The 19,343-nt window shown below is 43.2% G+C and overlaps 1 pseudogene; it reads right to left on the bottom strand.

The window, feature by feature from the left end:
* Positions 1 to 16,398: 16,398 nt before the first annotated feature.
* Positions 16,399 to 16,850, bottom strand: Rps16-ps5 (ribosomal protein S16, pseudogene 5; annotated as a pseudogene).
* Between the last annotated feature and the right edge of the window lie 2,493 nt (positions 16,851 to 19,343).

Here is a 19,343-nt window from a genome sequence, read left to right on the forward strand (position 1 = left end):
TGACGCCTGCCTCCTATTCTCCACCAAAGTCACAGCTCAAATAAGTTTGGTTAAGAAATGCATATATCAGTTTTTCTCTGTTTTGATCTAAATATAAAGATAAAGGATTTAAGGTTTCAGACGACAGCTAATTTTGAAAGCGGAATGTATGTGTAGTAACCCATTCTGCTTCCAGTAACAGAAAAGATTCTGACATGACTTACACACTCACACACTAATCCCACACACACACCACACATACAAACACATACACACTCACCACAAACACAAATACATGCACACTCACCACACACAAATACACACACTTACCACACAAACACACACTCACCACACACACACAAGCACACACTCACTACACACAAATACTACACATACAAACACACACACTCACTATACACACACAAACACACTCACTACACACACAAACATATACACACTCACCATACATACACAAACACATACACAAACACATACACACTTACCACTTACACAAACATGCTCAAACACACACATACACGCTCACCACACACACATAAACACACATATACACACCACACACACACACCCTTACCACACACATATACTCATCACACACACAAACACATACACACCACATATACAAACACACACAAATACACAATTCAACACACACAAAAACACATATACACTCACCACACACACACACAGACACACACGTGCCGTCTCTAGGGCTCATTCCTGACTCAAACAGCTGGTGTTAAAATGATCCCACGTGATGAGAGAATCTGCATATAAACAAGTAATGCCAGAAAACACACATAGTATGCACTCATTAATAAGTGGCTATTAGCCCAAATGCTCGAATTACCCTAGATGCACAGAACACATGAAACTCAAGAAGGATAACCAAAATGTGAATGCTTCACTCCTTCTTTAAAAGTGGAACAAGAATACCCTTGGGAGGGAATAGGGAGGCAAAGTTTAGAACAGAGACTGAAGGAACTCCCATTCAGAGCCTGCCCCACATGTGGCCCATATTTATACAGCCACCCAATTAGATAAGATGGATGAAGCAAAGAAGTGCAGGCTGACAGGAACCGGATGTAGATCTCTCCTGAGAGACACAGCCAGAATACAGCAAATACATAGGCGAATGCCATCATCAAACCACTGAACTGAGAACGGGACCCCCGTTGAAGGAATCAGAGAAAGGACAGGAAGAGCTTGAAGGGGCTCGAAACCCCTTATGAACAACAATGCCAAGCAACCAGAGCTTCCAGGGACTAAGCCACTACCCAAAGACTATATATACATGGACTGACCCTGGGCTCCAACTGCATAGGTAGCAATGAATAGCCTAGTAAAAGCACCAGAGGAAGGGGAAGCCCTTGGTCCTGCCAAGACTCTGGGGGTAGGGCGGTAATTGGGGGAGGATGGGGACTGGAACACCAATAGAGAAGGGGACAGGGAGGGGTTAGGGGGATGTTGGCCCAGAAAGCGGGCAGGGGAATAACAATTGAAATGTAAATAAAAAATACCCAAGTTAATAAAGATGGAGAAAAAAAAATGATCCCACATTCATGGAAGAGACTCTCAGTTGAAGGCTCTGTAGCCATTCTCACCACAGAGCTGGTCTTGGTGTGGCCTGTCTCCCTTCTCTTTAGGAGGCCGTAGTAGACCTTGGATCCTACCCAAGAATGGCTCTAAGCAGGGCGACTTTCCCCCTTGCCACTCACTAGACTCCAGACTACTGAAAGTCTGCCAAGTTTCTTGGCTTTGTGAAAGTTTTCATTACTTTGAAAAGTGTTGCCATTCTTCAATGGTTTCCTGCACAACTTCCCTTCCTGAGCTCTCTGGAGGTCTATTGTAACTTTGTTTTACTGTTGGGGACACAGTTTCTTAAATGTGTGTCTGTTTTTTTTTCTTTTTGTATCTTTAGATTAAATAGTATGAGTTCATTGGTTCATTGTCCCCAAGTTTCTCCCTTCTGTTTCTCATGTCATCCCAATAAGCTAATCAAGGCAGAAAACTGTCATGTCAACTATTTGTACTTTTTAATTCAAGAAATCTGCTGTGATTTCCTGTTTTCTCTGTCCTTAGAGCGTGTTTGGTCCTTCCATGCTTCGGTATTTCTCTCCTTTGTCCCAGCGTACTTCTTACAGCTAGTTTTAAATGCTTTCTTACTCGGTTCAAGCAGTCTTGGCTTTGATAGTGCTAACTTGATTTTCTGCCATGGATCATGTTTCCTTGCCTCCTGAACTGGCTGTTGGCTTTTAAATAAAGCAATTGACATCATAAAAAGCATATTCCGAATCTTGTTTTCTTCCGAGGTGTGTTAGTCCTTGTTCAGCAGACCCTGCACCATGGCCTGACAGCTTCACTAGTTTAACTTTAGTTTTGTACTATTTACAAGGTCTAGGAAAGTCCAAGATGTTCCTCCAACCCCTGTGCCTTGCTGAATGAGGCTCTGTGTCATTATTATAGCTGGTCTGCAATGGTCCTTCCTCTAAATGTTTGCAATATTATGCTTCTAAAAAGGATTTTATTTTTAACTATGTGTCTGTGTGGGAGTATTTTTATGTGACTGCAGGTGTCCATCACTTGATTAAAAACCAGCCATCCAGGCCCGAGGCAGCTGATCATCTCAAATTGGAGTTACAGGATGCCTACATAAGTGATGGGAACCGAACCTTTGTCCTTTGCAGGGCTCTAAACACTGAGCCAGTTCTTCAGCCCCACTATGGTATCCTTTATAGAGAAAGTTTACTGACCTAGAAAAGTAGTCCTTGTTCCTAAAGCAAACCCCTTCTGATATGTTTACTGGATTCTGGGGTTATTGGCAAAGTGTGGTTAAGGTATCCCCACTCTTTGGGGATCAGAACTATACTCTGGACATAGGTCTTCCCCGGTACTGTTATAACTTGTAGTATGATACCTCTGCCTCCCACTGGAGCAGTAACCTGATAAGCCCCTATGCTCTCCCCTGCTCTCTCCAGCCCAGCCTTCAGTCATGTCTAGTGAGGTGTCCATGTGGACCCTGGGTAGCTCCTTATCTTGCTAAAGTCCCACATTGAAGATTCAGTCATTTCATCTTGGCCAAACACTATTTTGTGACTCTTGCTCTCTCTTGCTCTCTTGCTCTTCCCCTCTTCCCCTTTGTCCCTTCTCTCCCCATTCTCCTCCCTGCTTCTCTTCACATGCTCATGGCTGGTTTCTACTCTGTTACTCCTCTATTTCTCTACTCTCTCTTTTTCTCTGCCCCTGCTACCCTCTTAACTTCCCTTCCCATTTCCTGAATAAACTCTATTCTATATTAAAACAAACAACCCCCCCCACACACACACCATTTGTGTGTATTGAGCTCAGTGTTGAGGCCCTGCCCCGGTTTCAGCTTCATGTGCTGTGACTAGGAAATTGGTGATTTCCAATTAGGTGATTTGGATTTACATCAGAGGATTTTCTCTTGAAGTGTTGTCTGTAGTCAGCTGCCTACAAATGGTTTATGCACACTCACTCATTTGGTTTTGTAGTTTTCAAAACTGTAGTGTGTGTTTTACTCCAACTACAACCCTGAGCCCTTCTTATCTTTTCCAAGCTTCATCACTTTCTTGGAAGATGATACTTCTCAGATCCCTGTGGTTCAATGTCTTATTTCTCCTCCAATTCCCAGCTCCTCGCATCTCCAGGTTCCCTTAGGAATGGGACAGTGACTTTGTATTTTCTCTCTCAGGAACAACTGCAGTGCACAGCCCATTAACAAAAGGAGCCAGTAAGAAATAGGGCAGGCAGTGATTGACCGCCCTTTCAGACTCAGCTCCAACCCTTGCTTCCTCTTTTTCCTTAGGATGACTCAGGACAAAGTTCACACACCCTTCACAGTTCTGAGCTTTTAGGTTATACTTCACAGCCACAGAAACCATATTGGTATGGATACAAGTTCACATTTTCTGCTAAGGAAGAGTGGTTGCTTGCAGACAGATGTTGCAAACCCATCAACTGATCTTCCAGTCAATTCTCATCACAACCCAGGAAGACAGAAAGATGATCTCACCAAAGAGGCTGGCTCCTCCCATGGGCACATTTTATGATGTCTCTAAATCTGCCCTTGGTTCAAGCTAATTAGATAAAAACGTTGAGGATGAGAAATTAGCATGTTCTGTGAGTTTTAACCTGCAGTCATCCTGTCTGCACAGGAGTGCAGAAGCCAAGAAGGCATATATGAGTAATGTCAGTTTAAGAAGGCAAATTTCCAATGACCTTTCTCTAATCTTAGGGCTAATAGGAATTAACATCAATTAAAGACATTCTTTGTGTGTGAGCATGTGTATATGTGCCTGTGTGTATATGTGAGTGTGCGCATGTCTATGTGTATGTGTGTGCCTCTGTGTGTACGTGTGTGTGAATACACTATTATGTGAGGCTGAAGGATGACCTCTAGGGTTCTTCTCCATCACCCTCTACCTTCTTTATTTACATGACAAGACCTTTCCCTGAACCTGGAGCTAGGCCTCACAAATCTTCCTGTCTAGCTACCGGCAGTGCTGGAGTTAGAAGCTCACAGGGCCTTACCTAGCTTTCTATGTGAGATACAAACTAGTATTCTTACCCATTGAGCCACCTCTCCAGACCCAACTCTCTGTCTTGCACACTGAGACATTGTGAAGAATGTATTTTTGATATGCATCATTCAAAAAAAATCTTAATAAAATTTGGGAAAATTAATCCCCAGCCAATGGTAAGTTGCAGAGTCAAGGTTTGCTCTGAATGTTAGATTTCAGTTTGTGCTTTAAGCCTTTGTGCTATCCCAGTACCTAACCACATCTATCCTAAACCAGATGATTCCATAACGCTGGGGTTCTAAACAATTCCAGGTCATTTTGACTCTTTTGAGCCTCCAGACCAGTGTATCTTTACTGACAACGAAAGGGCTTTCAAACACTTCATTCAAATCCTGATTTTAATCTCTTCAGTAAAGATGAGGACATTCATTTTTATTTTGCTGGGACTGTGAGGGCTAAAACATTTGGGATCCCAGGGGAGGCCATCATGTTCATTTCTGCACTGCATGATCACAGCAACAAACAGACACCCTGAAGGTGTGTGTGTGTGTGTGTGTGTGTGTGTGTGTGTGTGTGTGTTGAGCTGAGTACAGATCAGCACAATCCTATACTGGAGACTGCAGTATTTTTCAGTACAGGGCATTGCAGTCTTCTGCAGTAGTAACCAGGATGTCAAGTGCATTGTGCTGGGGTTGATCAAGAGTGGCTCAATAGAGAAATGGCAGAAGTTATTAACAAGCAAAACAAAACAAGAAAGCAAAGTTAGATGCTTCCAGCAGCGCTAGAATACTCTCAGTGGGAAATCGAATGCAAGACCTTAGCGCCCTTTCCCCTCTGCAGTATCCTTCCTTCCTTCTCCGAGAGGGGTTAAGCTCCCCTATAGTCCAGCTCCCATTCCACACTGGGGTCCCCTTGCAGTCCCGGGCTTCCAGGCTCGAACTCTAGCCGCCCCCCCACCCCGCCCTGGGGGGTGGGAAGCCTAAGGGATTCTGCTACTGGTGGAAGATAATCACGCACAGGGTGGAGAGGCTGCGGCTAGGGGAAGGAATGACTCAGCATGCGGCAGGGAGAGCAGGAGGGGCACGGACGCCGCGAGGAGACCCAGCTCCTGGTAGTGTGAGGACCTCTATCCTTGATGTATCTTTTGATTGCTCCCCGTGACAGGTCACGGCCACGGTCCTTGTGCAGCTTGAGTCACTTATGCTGTGCCCAGAAATTTAGTCTATGAAGGTTGCTAGACATCCTAGCAGGAACGCCCCACCCTTCTCTAGCTGGTGCCTCCGGGTCGCTAGTGGAGGAGGATAAGTACCATGCCACCATCGTTCAAAGATTTCCCCTTATATTTCTGCAATGCTTCTGGCTCCAGATCTCTCCCCCCAGCCTGCTTTCAGCATTAAAACAACATTTTAGAAAAGTTACAACATTGAACTTAGGAACACTGCAGCGTCAGCTCCCCCGCCCCGCTCCCCTGCAGGAGGAGAAGAAAACTTGAATGTCAGAAAAAGTGAAACAAAGATCCATCGAACTGCTCAACTACCAAGACCCTCTATTCTGGGAACATTTAACTGCAGGCCACGCCCTAGGAGGCTCTCGCAGTCCCGCGCTGCACCAGGCCACCAGCAGGGCGCTGTAGGAGCGCTGAAAGAGAGACTTAAGTGGAAGGAAGATTGGATTCCTTCCACACCCTCAGGGGTTCAGGAGAGGAGGACACCCAAAAAGTTCTTCCAAAAGAAAGATCTTGGAGACATATCTCTCTGTCTCCCATTTATTCGTCTGTCACCCCTTGAACTTAAAAAGAAAGGCACACAGACAAGTGTCATAGGCGTAAAATCAAATACTTCTGAATTATGCCGTTTTCTCCACTATTCTCCAGTGTCCTCTGAAATATATATAGAAAAATTCTATTGATTTCTATGATATCCATACCCGCACTCTTTAGACTTTTTTTTTGTGTGTGTCTTAGAGCAGGATACCCCTCTACAGTTTGTTTACTTCATTTTCAGGCTAAGTACAGAGGAGAAAGGGTCATTCGTTTATCTATCTTTATTGCCACACTGCCTTCTGCAGCTCAGACCCCCACCCCCCGGGCCCTCTTTTAGAATAGAAGTTTGGCTCGTTTTCTTTCACTACTTGGCAATTCGTGATTACATCATGCTTGTTTGCCTTCTGCCTTGAATTGGTTAAACACAGCCTCCTGTTTGCCTTGTCCCCACAGCAAGGTTGCTTAATGACAGAGCAGAACTATAAAACCAAACGGGTGTCAATGACAAAGCAGAATTTCAGTATTTGGAGACTCTTAATGAGACATCATTCCTGCCTCTGGCTAGAACTGCCGATGAGGTAATGTCTCTGGATGAGAAGAGCTTAGTCTGTAACCTGTTAATGGCCAGAGGAGCTGAAGATCTCTGTGTACTGTTTCTGGGACAACTCTGGTCCATGTGGGTGCTGGGGGTTTGCTTTCTCTTGCTGCAGCTTGGAACAGGAGATCCACTTTGAGAACAGCAAGGGTTTGTACAAACCTGATCCTACAGTGCTGTGTAGCTCAGGTGGGAACAGGCCTTGGTGTCTCGGTTAGGGAGAGAAGCCAATGCTACGTGATAGGAAGAGAGGCAGTACCTGGGAGGTTCCTTGCTCTTCAAACTCCTCCATTAGCCTGAGATAGCCCGGAGACCCCGCCCTTGGGGAACATTCTCCTTTCTTCGAGGGGAAACTGAGGCACAGAGAAATTGGGTTGTTTGCAACTTGAGGATCCAAGTCTCCTGATACTATGTGTAGTGTCTTTGATACCTCACAGAACTTATTTTCCTCATATTTTTTGTGTGTATGTGCATATTCATGTTTGTGTGTGCCCACTGAAGCTAGAGATTAATGTTGAGTGTCTTTCTTGGTCACTCTCTACATTTATTTATTTATTTTTTGAGGCAGGGTCTCTTCCTGACCCCAGGGCTTACCAGTTTATCTAGATTGCTGTCCAGCAAGTCCCAGAAACACCCCTCTCCTCATTTCCCCAGCACTGTGATTACAGATGCTCTACTGCACACTGCTTCTGATAAGGGTGCTGGGGATCCGAACTCATGCTTGCACTAACTGAGTATTTCCCCAGATGCCAGACCTTCAGTCTTTTTTTTTTTTAAAGATTTATTTATTTATACACTATAGCTGTCTTCAGACACACCAGAAGAGGGCATTCAATCCCATTGCAGATGGTTGTGAGCCACCATGTGGTTGCTGGGAATTGGACTCAGGACCTCTGGAAGAGAAGTCAGTGCCCTTAACCACTGAACCATCTCTCCAGCCAGACCTTCAGTCTTAAAAAATATTAACAAGGATTCCCTTTTATATGCCCCCTACCTCTCTTCTCCATTTGGGAGAATTCGTAAGCTGATGATTTAAGATCTTGACATGAATTCTTTTTGTATTATAAGTAAGTAAGTCAATAAAAAACCACCTGGAAAGGAAGAGGGGAGTTGCAGCATTGTGTGAATAACTAATTTATAAAAAGCTGTGGCCATGGAATCCAGAAGGGAAGCGGGAAGGGTAAGAAGGGAAGCGTAAGAAGGGAGCAGTCTGGGGGACAGCATCTGCCTGTGAAATGACTAATGTGACATTGTCCTATTCTGACTCCATCTTTTGTTTGCTTAGACAGTTCTCAGCCCTTTAGCCAATGGGCATGCCTAAATTGGCAACATCTTTATGATTTCATGACCTTGACCATGGTTTGGATGTATTAACCAGGATGATTGGCAAGTTATGTCCAAAATAACTGCTATGCTGTGCCAGGAAGGAATATTTCAGAGTTACTCCGATCTCCTCTGAGTTTGATGTGTCATTACGGTTTTTACCTTTAAAAAGTGTATACCTGGGGTTGGGGATTTAGCTCAGTGGTAGAGCACTTGCCTAGCAAGCATAAGGCTCTGGGTTCAGTCCCCAGCTCCGAAAAAAAGAAAAAAGAAAAAAAAAGTGTATACCTGAGCTAGGACAGCAAGAGACTTTTTGGAGTCTCAAGGCCACTCTTAAAAATCTAGCCATCAATGAAAACGACTTAAAACTTTTAATTGGCTTAATCGGTGTGCATAGTTCTCCCCTTTTCCTTTTTTTTTTGCTGTTTTTGTTTTTGTTTTTGTTGTTTGCTCGGTTTTGTTTTATTTTTCGGAACAGGTTTCTCTATGTAGTCCTGTTGGTACTGGAGATCTCTCATAGCCCAGGCTGACTTCGAACTCGGTTCTCCTGTTTCTCCTCCTAAGTGCAATCAGTATGGGTTTCCATAACTATCTGGAATGGATCATTACACCGTGGAGTGGAAGAGAAATGAAACATCTCTCACTGTGGGTCAGCACACAGCTCGGTCGCTCATTCCATGCACCCAAGATGTATTGTTTAAGAGCCTCGGTCCACTTTGTCTTCCTTCTCACTGATACTTCCTTGTATGGGGCGCTGTGAGGGATTATGCAGCCGGGAGTTGCGCAGTCAGGAAAACACCTTTAGTTTTCAATTTAAGCTGTCTGAACGCCGGACATTTTAATCCATCTAAGAGCTCTTTTCTAAACGAGCAAGCCAGCTACAGACACTCACTGTCAGTTTCAGGCTGAGAGCTAAGGGGAGAGATGCTGCCAAAATAAGTGCAGTTGGGCCTTAGAGATTTGGGACTAGGGTCTGGGTAGGGCTGCTAGTTGCAGGGAGCTGACAAGAAGAGAGCACGGGAAGTGGGGGAGGGGGCGAGGATTCTGAATTGTGAGGCTGACTTTTTTCTCAGCAATTTGCCTAGTCCCTGATGTGTATTTCCCCTGTTTCAGCGAGTCTGAGTCTTAGGAACAATAACGAAGAGCTAGATCTCAGCCCCATAGCTTTATGGGGTTAGAAGGAACTGGGGAAAGCTGGTTCACAGTGTAAGAAAAACAGGGGCCTGGATCACTACAGAGTTTCCTTCTTTTAAAACAATAAGCATAAAGACATCGTTGTCAATAATTCATTGGTACTTATCCTGCAGCCATTACGTGCCTAGTCCTCGAGGGTCTTGTAATGTCACCCTGCTGGCTAGAATCATACATTCGTGACTCCTAGAGGTCTTAAATTGCACCATAATTCTTTCCTCTAAAATGCACAGTTTATGGGTAGGGTAGAAAGCATGTGATGTAAACTTAATGCATAACGCAGCCACTGAGGCTGCTGCGATTTGGTTTGGCTGGAATATGGTCAATTTCAAAGGGTATTTGATGAGGGTGTGTTTTTCAAACGTAGAATAAGAATCTCACTAATCATGGAATTTTCCAGAAAGAATATTAAGAGATGCAAATGATGGGTTGTTATTGAATTCTGTTTCCAGCACACACATATGGCAACTCGCAACTACCTGGAACTCCAGCTCTGGCAATCTGACTCCCTCTATGCATCCCCTCCCATCCCCACAAGACACACAAATACACAAAAAATTAAAAATAAAATAAAAATAAACAACAACAAAAAGACAAGGGGCTGGGAGAGCTTCAGCAAGTAAAGGTCCTTGCTGCACAGGCCTGATGATCTCCGAGCCTGTTCAAAAGTGCAAAGAGAAGAATCACAAAGTTGTCCTCTGGCCTCTGCACATGTGTTCTAGTACATGTAGGATCACACACATGTTATGCATTTAATAAAGCCTACAGAAAAAGAACAATGGTTTAAGAAACTAAAAGACAAAATAATGGGGCTGGAGAGATGGCTCAGTGGTTAAGAGCACTTGTTCTTGCCAAGGTCTGGGTTGGATTCCTGGTACCCACCTGGTCGTTCGCAATGCTCTGTAACTACAATTGCAGGGGATCTGATGCCCCCTTCTGGACTCTGAGGGCACGAGGCACGCACATGGTATATATAGATACATATAGGTAAACACTCAAATACTTATAATAAAAAATAAATGTAAAAGGACAAAATAAATGCTGTAGCTCACTGTAATCAGATGATAATCAGTTAGAACAGTGCCAACCATGTAATAGAGCTTTAAATATGACTGCACTCAACACTGATGAGACTCTGGGGTTTTCACACTGCTGGAGACCATATGAACTTAAACACTGCCCTTGTGCATGGGATATGTTCTGTGACTACTGCCTAAGGACATGCTACAACATGGGACAAACTGTATGTCTGTGCTTTGCCTTATGTGGGTTAATAAGAAACCTGGAATCTATTTTCTCAGCCAACTGGATGACACACATGTGATTCATACCTTTGGAAGAGTATTAAAGAGTCTTTCAAATGAATTGTGGACATTTAATGACTTGAAAACATCTTATACATATACACATACATATGCACTGTATATATATACATACACACACATTACATATATAAAACATCACATTGAAAATTGGGATGAATGATTACATAGAGCATGATCCCACTTTAGATAAAATCTTATATAATGTATAATGCCCCCTTCTGGACTCTGAGGGCATGAGGCACACACATGGTATTTATATATATATATATATATATATATATATATATATATATATATATATACAGGTAAACACTCATATGCATACAATAAAAAATAAATGTATAAGGACAAAATAAATGTTTTGCATTTATTTCACTGCATAAATGCAATGAAATAATATAAGCATATAATATGTAATTAAACTTATTTTTATATAATTTTTTCCCATTTTCCTTATAGATATTTCCCTATATCAGACAAGTGACATTTTCAGAAATTCTACGTAGATGAGGAGGATCTTGCTTCCACCTCCCTTGTCCTAGTGTGTGCCACTATCTGGATTTACACTGTGCTGGGAATCAAAGCCAATCACCCAAAGCAAGCAGGTGAGCACTGTGTGGGCTGAGAGAAATCCCAAGGCTGGACACAAGCATGCCAGCAGACATTTGCAGACAGGAGACAGCAAAACAAACCCAGGGTATTTGTGTATTCTGGGTTTTTACTAGGGTGTTTGCTACCAAAGAAGATTGGTGGCATCTCCATGAAGAGAGCTCTGGGGCTGAGGGTTCCATCCTTCACACAGGATAGGCCGACTGCTGTCATTGAAGCTGTAACACACAGGCTTCTGTGATTAGGCTCTCTCTGGTTTCCTCACCTTCTCTTCCGTTTGCTTCATGGACACTTTGTCCCACAGGCTGTGAATATACAGAAAGGCTCATGACATCACTGAATGTCAAAACATGTGGCAAAGAGTATGTGCTGAAACGCGGACTACACAAAACACATTTCGGTAAGTGATAAAAAATTCCTATGTTGTACGATTTCCTGAGAGCCATCCTTGCAACTGTTGGCTAGAAAACACATTAGCCATGATGGAAGGGGTGGAGGTGGGGATACAGTATCTGTCTCTCTTCTGTCTCCCCAAACCCTCACTTTCAATATCACATGGATGGATGGAAACAGCAGGGGCTCAGCTGTAATTACCTTACAAATAATGAATAAGGCACTATTATTATTACTTAAAAAATCCCATTTTGGAACGAGTCTCCTGATAGTAGCTGAGGCTTAATTTAGCCAAATAACTATTCTGCATTAGCTAATGTGGCCCGTTATTTTTAGGTTCAATAGATATTTCCAGATGTACTGTGACAGGGGTGATTTATCACTGTCCTGGGGGGGGCACAGTCATGGAATGCCTCGGCTGGATCCAGGTTTATTAGTAGTTTCCACTGAGACACCTGGCTAAATTAGTTTAGTAGTCCATTGTCCATAGGGTGTTCTGTTGGAGAAGCCATGCTAGTCTGTGCAGTGTTGTCTGCATTTGCTGAGTTCAAACTTCGCATTAAACCCCCTTTAAAAATACTTTTGATATGATGTTATAAAGCCATTGGAAATAACTAGGTGAAAGATAAGAGAGTCTTAGCTTTGCATATCTTCCTTGTTGATTTTAATATGCTTGTATTCAAAGACAGCCGAAATAATGTGATCACTTCTGAGTGAAGAATTATTAAAATCATGCTTTTCTCCCCTTCTGGTTATATCTCTGTGTTTTCTGCTGCAGGAATATGTCAACTATTATACCCAGGAAGAAATGGTTTCAATAAAGCATGTCATTTTGAGGGCTTTGCCCTTGTCTCTCAGAATGAATTAAGTCACTTCCATGGTATGCAGAGAGATCTGGTGATCTGGCCCTGCAAATCATCAAAAATAATTGACTGAAAATGTAATTCTTGGAGCGTAATTACATCTACCCTGGCAGCTGCAGCTCCCAGTGGAGAGGAGAGAGCACCGAGAAGTTTACCCTAAGCAGTCTATAAGGTTCGTTCTTATGGGATCAGGAACCCATACAGTATGCAAGCTATCAGAAGATACAGAACATACTGGAACCTAAGCAGGTGACACAGGTGCCTCGTAGTTCTAGAACTGTCTTTTGTGCTATTCTGCAGGTGGTACATTTCTATTCTGAAAACTCCCACCCTGCTCATAGACTCAAAGGTGGAGGAGTCCTTAGAAGCAACTCTGACTCGATAATGCAGTAGACAGCCGCCAGCTCCCTTTGCTCATACTGTACAGGACACTTGCTGTATAAGCATTCAAAACAAACAAATTTGAGACAGGGTCTCGTGTAGCCCATGGTAGCTTCAAACTCACAACATAGCTAAGGATGACTTTGAATTTGTACTCCTCCTTGCCTCCATCTCCTGAGGAGAGGACAGGCTTGAGTTGCCGTGTACTGTTTATGTGGCCCTGGGATTGAACCCAGGGTTTCATACACAGGGCCTCTACTGATCAAACATGTCCAGCTCCCACGTAAACCCTTTATCAGTTAGTAGCTCCAGAAACAGACTCAAGCCCATGGCCCCCAGGGTTAAAGATGCTCTGCTCTTTTTGTTACCATGTTAACTAATGGGATTTCATGACATCCTTGGCTCCTTATCACATTGTATATAGATCTTCCAAGTCAACTCCCCAAGCTTCTGAAGAGTTGTCTCTATCCTTGAAGCCTGTCTGTAGCTGGACCTGCTCTCATCTTCCCTGTGTGGCCTTGACCTCTAAGGCTCAGAGCCTTGGCTTCTGTTTTCTTTCAGACTCATTCATCTGTTAACATCCAATGTCTGAGGGTGTTCTTTTCTGTCTACCCGTAAAAAAGTCTTCATCCCCTGATGTTTCTTCATAAAAAATGGCACCTTGCCAGCAGCCCCCAGGAGAGGGCATTGGAACTACACCTGGAAGGAAGTGGGAAGGAATTCCAGAGAACAGGAAATAGAATGGAATGTTTCAGAACAGAGATTGGAGCTTGGCGTGGGGACAGAAGCTGGACTGAGGTCGAGCTAAAGAGTAAGACAGATCACAAAGTGTTTCACTTGAACTGTTACCCGCCACTGACAGCGGCTAGAAAAAAGGTATCTAAAGCATGCTTCATACTCTCCCTACATTTAAGTTTTCACTCAGATAATTTCTGCTCCTCTAAGGAAAGCCCATCCTACCCCCCACCCCCTTACCCTGTGGCATGCTGTCCAGCTTTAATTTTTCTTTTCATTTGTCCATAGAACATTTCAGACTCATACATTTTTGGATTTATTGCAGATAGGTAGATTTTATAAGGTTTATATTCTGTCCCTTCAAATTCTAGAAAGTCCTCTTGAGAAGGGCAGGGACTATCAGGTGGTCCCTGTACTATTCCCAGAGACTGAGCAAGACAGAGCCACTGGTAAGTGCTTTATAGATACATGTCCATTGGGTTTCTGCTACAAAGTAATGCCCCCCGCCCCCGGGCTGGCACACTGAACTAAACTCTGGAATCTTCCGGGCCAGCGCATCCCACAGTGCTCTTCACCTTCCAGGGATGCCTGTATTCCTCCTGCCAGTGCTGAGTGTGAATGTTGAACCTTCTTGACACTTTGTTAGGTCCTCCAGCCCCAAGTTCTCAATTCTGTGAGTTCCTTTAGCTCACTATTTCTACACTGTATTTCAGACTTGATAATATAATTACATACCATAAATTCTTTATAAATAAAGTTCTAGGAGAGTGATGGGGATACTTCATAAATAGGCATGGTTACTTCGCATCCAGGAAGATTCTCACCAGTGCTCAGTGAGGGTGATTGGTGTACAAGAAGGTCCAGGGACTCAGTTCTGAAGCATGTACGCAATTTAAATATTTGGCTGCAGATATTTATTTTTTAAAGGGTGCTGCACATCTTACCACATTGGACTCTTCTGTAATTTTGACAAGTGACTCTTGACCCTTTCTCCTCACTAGGATTAAAATGACAGCCGAGATGACAGGAGAGATGGCTCAGTGATTAAGAACACTTGCTACTCTCACAGAGGATCCGGGTTCAGTTCCTAGCACCCACACAGAAGGCTCACGATTACCTACAACTCCAAATCCAAGAGATCTAATTCCTCTTATGGCCTCTGTGAGAATCTCCACACACATGGCACACATACACCTCCCCAGGCACACAAACACGAATACAAACAGCAATAAATCTCCAAAATAATGTGTCACCGGGCAACTGTAGAAGTTGCCTTAGTGGTTGCAAGGTCAAGAGTACCAGTTGCTCTGGCAGAGAAGCTGGCTTCAATTCCCAGAAGCCACATGGTGATTCACATCCATCCCTGATATCCTCTTCTGACTTCTGTGGTACCGGGCATACACATATGGTACATGCAGGCAAAACAGGCACATAAAATAACTTTCTACCGGGGAGGAGCTGTGCCTAGGATTAGATGAGAATTTCTAGGGCAACAAGAAACAGCTGTAGTCATTCCCACTCAACAACACATCACTGAGCAGTGATCTCAGGATGTGAGGCACTCATTAACCTGCTAGTGGAGTATGTGAGACAATGATACTGTGTTCATCCTTACCACATAGCAAGGTCTCCCTGACCCTGGGTGTTAGAGAATAGCTTTGTATGTTGAACACTGTACGAAATGGACGCTATATAGTTCTGATAGGATTTGGGAATCTGAATTGTAACTAAGGCCTGGAGTTTCATTATCACAGTGGTGGTTGTCACAATGGGCCACTTACCGTGTGATATATACCATTGGTTGGAGGAGGCATTATGGTCGACCCCACTGACAGACCCAGAGACAAAGGCTTGAAGTAGCTTGGTGTCCTAACCCAGTGCAAGGCATGTAAAGGGAAGTGGGAGAGGCTGGCACTGAGTCTGGCCAGCTGCCTGCAGAGCTCTTATGACTCATCTGCATGCTACAGACTTTGTTGTGAAATGCTCTAGACAGGAGAGGGAGTAGGGACGGAGATGGGGTCTGGTCTTTGGCTTCTCTCAGCTTGGCGGAGGAGAGGGAAACTGCATTAGATATAGAAATCTGTCAAAATTATGTTTCAAATCTAATGCTTCAGTAGTCTGATATTTTATTGTATGCCTTCATCTGCAAGTTTGGAAATTCCAATTGACCTTTCACAGCATAATTAGTTCAAGTGACAGCTTTCGTGTTTTAACGCACTAAACGGGAGACACACGCCAAGATTCCTGCTAATTGTCTTTCTCTCAGGGGTCATGGGAGCTTTTGTGGTGAAGTATACTGGATTACTCCCCTTTCTAATTTATTTATTTTATTTTTATTTTTAGGAATGGAAACTCTTTAAACAGACCATCGGGAGAAAGAAAGGTCAAGTCTCACACCACTAAAGATTACAATCAACAAGTTATTGCATATTTGAAAATCTCCAAAGACAGGATTTTTTAATCCAAAGAACTGATAAAAGTCTAGAGAGATAGACCTTCCAGGTGGTTTGATCATTATTGCATATTGAAATGTCATATTGCAACCCAAGACATGTGTCAATTAAGATATATTTAAAAAATGCTATCGTTAACATCTACTTAGTCCACATTTTCTTTTTTTCTTTTTTTTAAAGTCCTAGGATGTTTATTACAAAGGTAAACCCTGATCCTTGAGAGTGGCTTATCAATAGGATTTCTGGTACCGGGCATGGGCACTAGGACCGCCAAACTTTTTGGATTTGCAGCGACGGGAGTCAGCTGCAAACAGGATCAGATTGTACTGAATGAGGATATCTTTGATATCCTTCTTAGAGGCTTATCCACATAATTTTGGTAATAAACCATCAGGGCTTTTGAGATGGACTGCCGGATAGCATAAATTTGGGCCACATGACCACCACCCTTCACATGGACCTGGATATCCACACCAGCAAATCTCTCCTTGCCCAGAAGCAAAACAGGCTCCAATAACTTGTTTTGAAGCCTGAGCGGCTCGATCATCTCCAGGGGACGTCCATTCACCTTGATGAGCCTATTTCCTCGTTTGCAGTGGGCCACAGCTCTGGCTGTCTTCTTTCGTCCAAAGACTTGCACGGACTGCAGCAGACCCTTGGATGGCATAGCTATAAGTATGAACAAGGGATCCTCACCACGCAGCACCGCCACCAGAAAAGGCCTACATTTTCATAGTAGAAAAAAACCCCAATGCTTCCAATGCAAAGGATTCTAAATATTCATATAATGAAACATTACAGCAAGCTAATAGATACATATTATTATTATTATTATTACTATTACTATTACTATTATTATGTGTGTGTCAGTCATCAGTAGTGCTGACAAGAGCATGATGGGAAGGCTTTTGCAGGCAGATGTTGGCTGAGCCTCCATTCCTGGATCTGGGTGTTTTCCAGTACTCTAAAAACATCTCTTTCCTCCAAACTCCTCACCACTTCTATCTCCAGGCCTTTGAATATGTCACTTTTTTATTTGAAACATCTTCCCACATTGACCTGGCCGCTGGCTATTCATAGACTAAGGCTCAATGTCTCTCAACCTCTGGACATAGGTAGAATTAATACAGCATGCTGGTGAAACCCCGTTGACTTCGATGTCATAGACCACACAGAGTTCTGTCCCTGTGACTCTAACTTCAGGCACATCTGTTTGTCATCTATTCAATGAGGCTATGAGAAGAGACTTTACATACGGTGGCTGTTGGGACTAAATGGCACAGCCATGTCCACTGGAAATGGCAAAGGTCAGGAAGCCAGCACAGCTGTTGGATGCAATTCCAGTGAAGCTGAGCCAGTGCTGTGAGTGCTGTCATTTTGTCTCTCAGTTTTAGGTTTTGGCCTCTGCGTGTTGCATTCTTATGGACTTTCTGCATTAGGAGTAATTTTATGTCTTTTCTCGAGAAAAATTATGTCTGAGTCTCTTTAGAAAGTCCTAAACGTACTATACCTTCTGTTTTTCGGGAAGTAGCCTTTTCTGGTCCTATTTGGAAGTCTTATGTCCTGGAGATCATGATAAGCACAGATAATCACACAGACGCTAGGATTTCTTTATGAGACCGTGACTCCGGGGATCTTCTCTCAAACAGTGTAACTGGAACAGGGTGAACTTAGAGATAGTTGATGAACTCCAACTGGCCAGGAGACTTGGTAATAGATTCAAGGCCTCTTTTGACAATGCACTTAGAACTCTCTGAAAATGTAGCTTAAAGATAGAGGATCATACAGGGTATGCCCCTGGAGGAATAGAACTCAGTAAATGAGATAGAGTTACTAGAATAACTTTTCCTACTTAATCGTATAGATGAGAAAAGGATAGAAATAAAGGAGTCAGTATTTGCTATTCATAAAAAGGTATTTCCTGTTTGTCTAGTGTGCTTTCAAATCGCAAATGCTGTCAGCCTGAAAGCAGGCTGTCACATAATGAATGCATTACTTTGGTAAGGACTTTTCTTAGATTCTTTGAATTGGAGTTATAGGATTGATAATGAAAATGAAATCTGTTCTATGTGTACTTTCTAATTATACATGTAATGCCACATATACAATGAAAAATGAAACACATGTCCGGAGACAAAATGGTATAACCTATATTTTTTGGATAATCACTAGTCTGTCCATGTTCTGTGAAACCTGTGTAAATAAAGAAGCAACCTGATTGCTAGTCAGCCAGAGGTGCAAGATTCCTCTGACCACCGTGCCCAACTTACTTCACTCCCTGACTTAATTTTTTAAAGATTTATTTTATACACACACACACACACACACACACACACACACACACACACACACACACACACTGTAGTTGTCTTCAGACACACCAGAAGAGGGCATCGGATCCCATTACAGATGGTTGTGAGTCACCATGTGCTTGCTGGGAATTGAACTCAGGACCTCTGGAAGAGCAATCAGTCCTCTTAACCACTGAGTCATCTCTCCACCCCACCCTCTGACTTTTTATTTCCTCTTGGGAACCCTGTCAACTGCTGGGGCAGGTGCCCAAGCAATTAAATAATTCATAGGAAAATTTTTACCAAATTAGGAAGTGGACATTTGGTGGGTGCTGGCTGTCATGACCTTAGATGCCTCCCCTGCTCCTCCTGCGCCCATCCTTAAGCTGGTTAACAATACCATTGTCAGTGCTACCACAGCACCTGCCATATGAAAGGTTGGCATTCTTTTATGTTTCCTTTTATTTTGATTTTAAACTCTCCAAGGACAAGGGCTTCTTCACTTTAAGTGCATGGTGCAGTACCTGGTACACAGCAGGCTTTTAATAGATGAAAGAAGAAAGCAAGTTATGAAGTGCCTCTATTCCTCTGCTCATTGCCTGTGATACACCTCAGTCTCAGTTGAAATCATGTGAAAAAGGCATAACAGAAACATGTAGCTGAGGTCAGAATCAGGCATATGCCCTTTGGTCAATATTGACGAGTTTGGCCTTTATGGCAGATGTGTTGATCTGTAAGACACTTCTTATAGAAAGGCCAAGAAGAATGCAGAACAAGAGCGTGGGTTTAAAGGAATCTGCTATGCCTTGGGCCAGAGGAGTACTAAACATCCCAAACATCTTTCCTGGCCCTTACAATGGGGTAAGTTAAACAATCTGTTAGGA

Source organism: Rattus norvegicus, chromosome 15 (genome assembly GCF_036323735.1).
Source record: "Rattus norvegicus strain BN/NHsdMcwi chromosome 15, GRCr8, whole genome shotgun sequence".
In the NCBI taxonomy this organism is placed as follows: domain Eukaryota; kingdom Metazoa; phylum Chordata; class Mammalia; order Rodentia; family Muridae; genus Rattus; species Rattus norvegicus.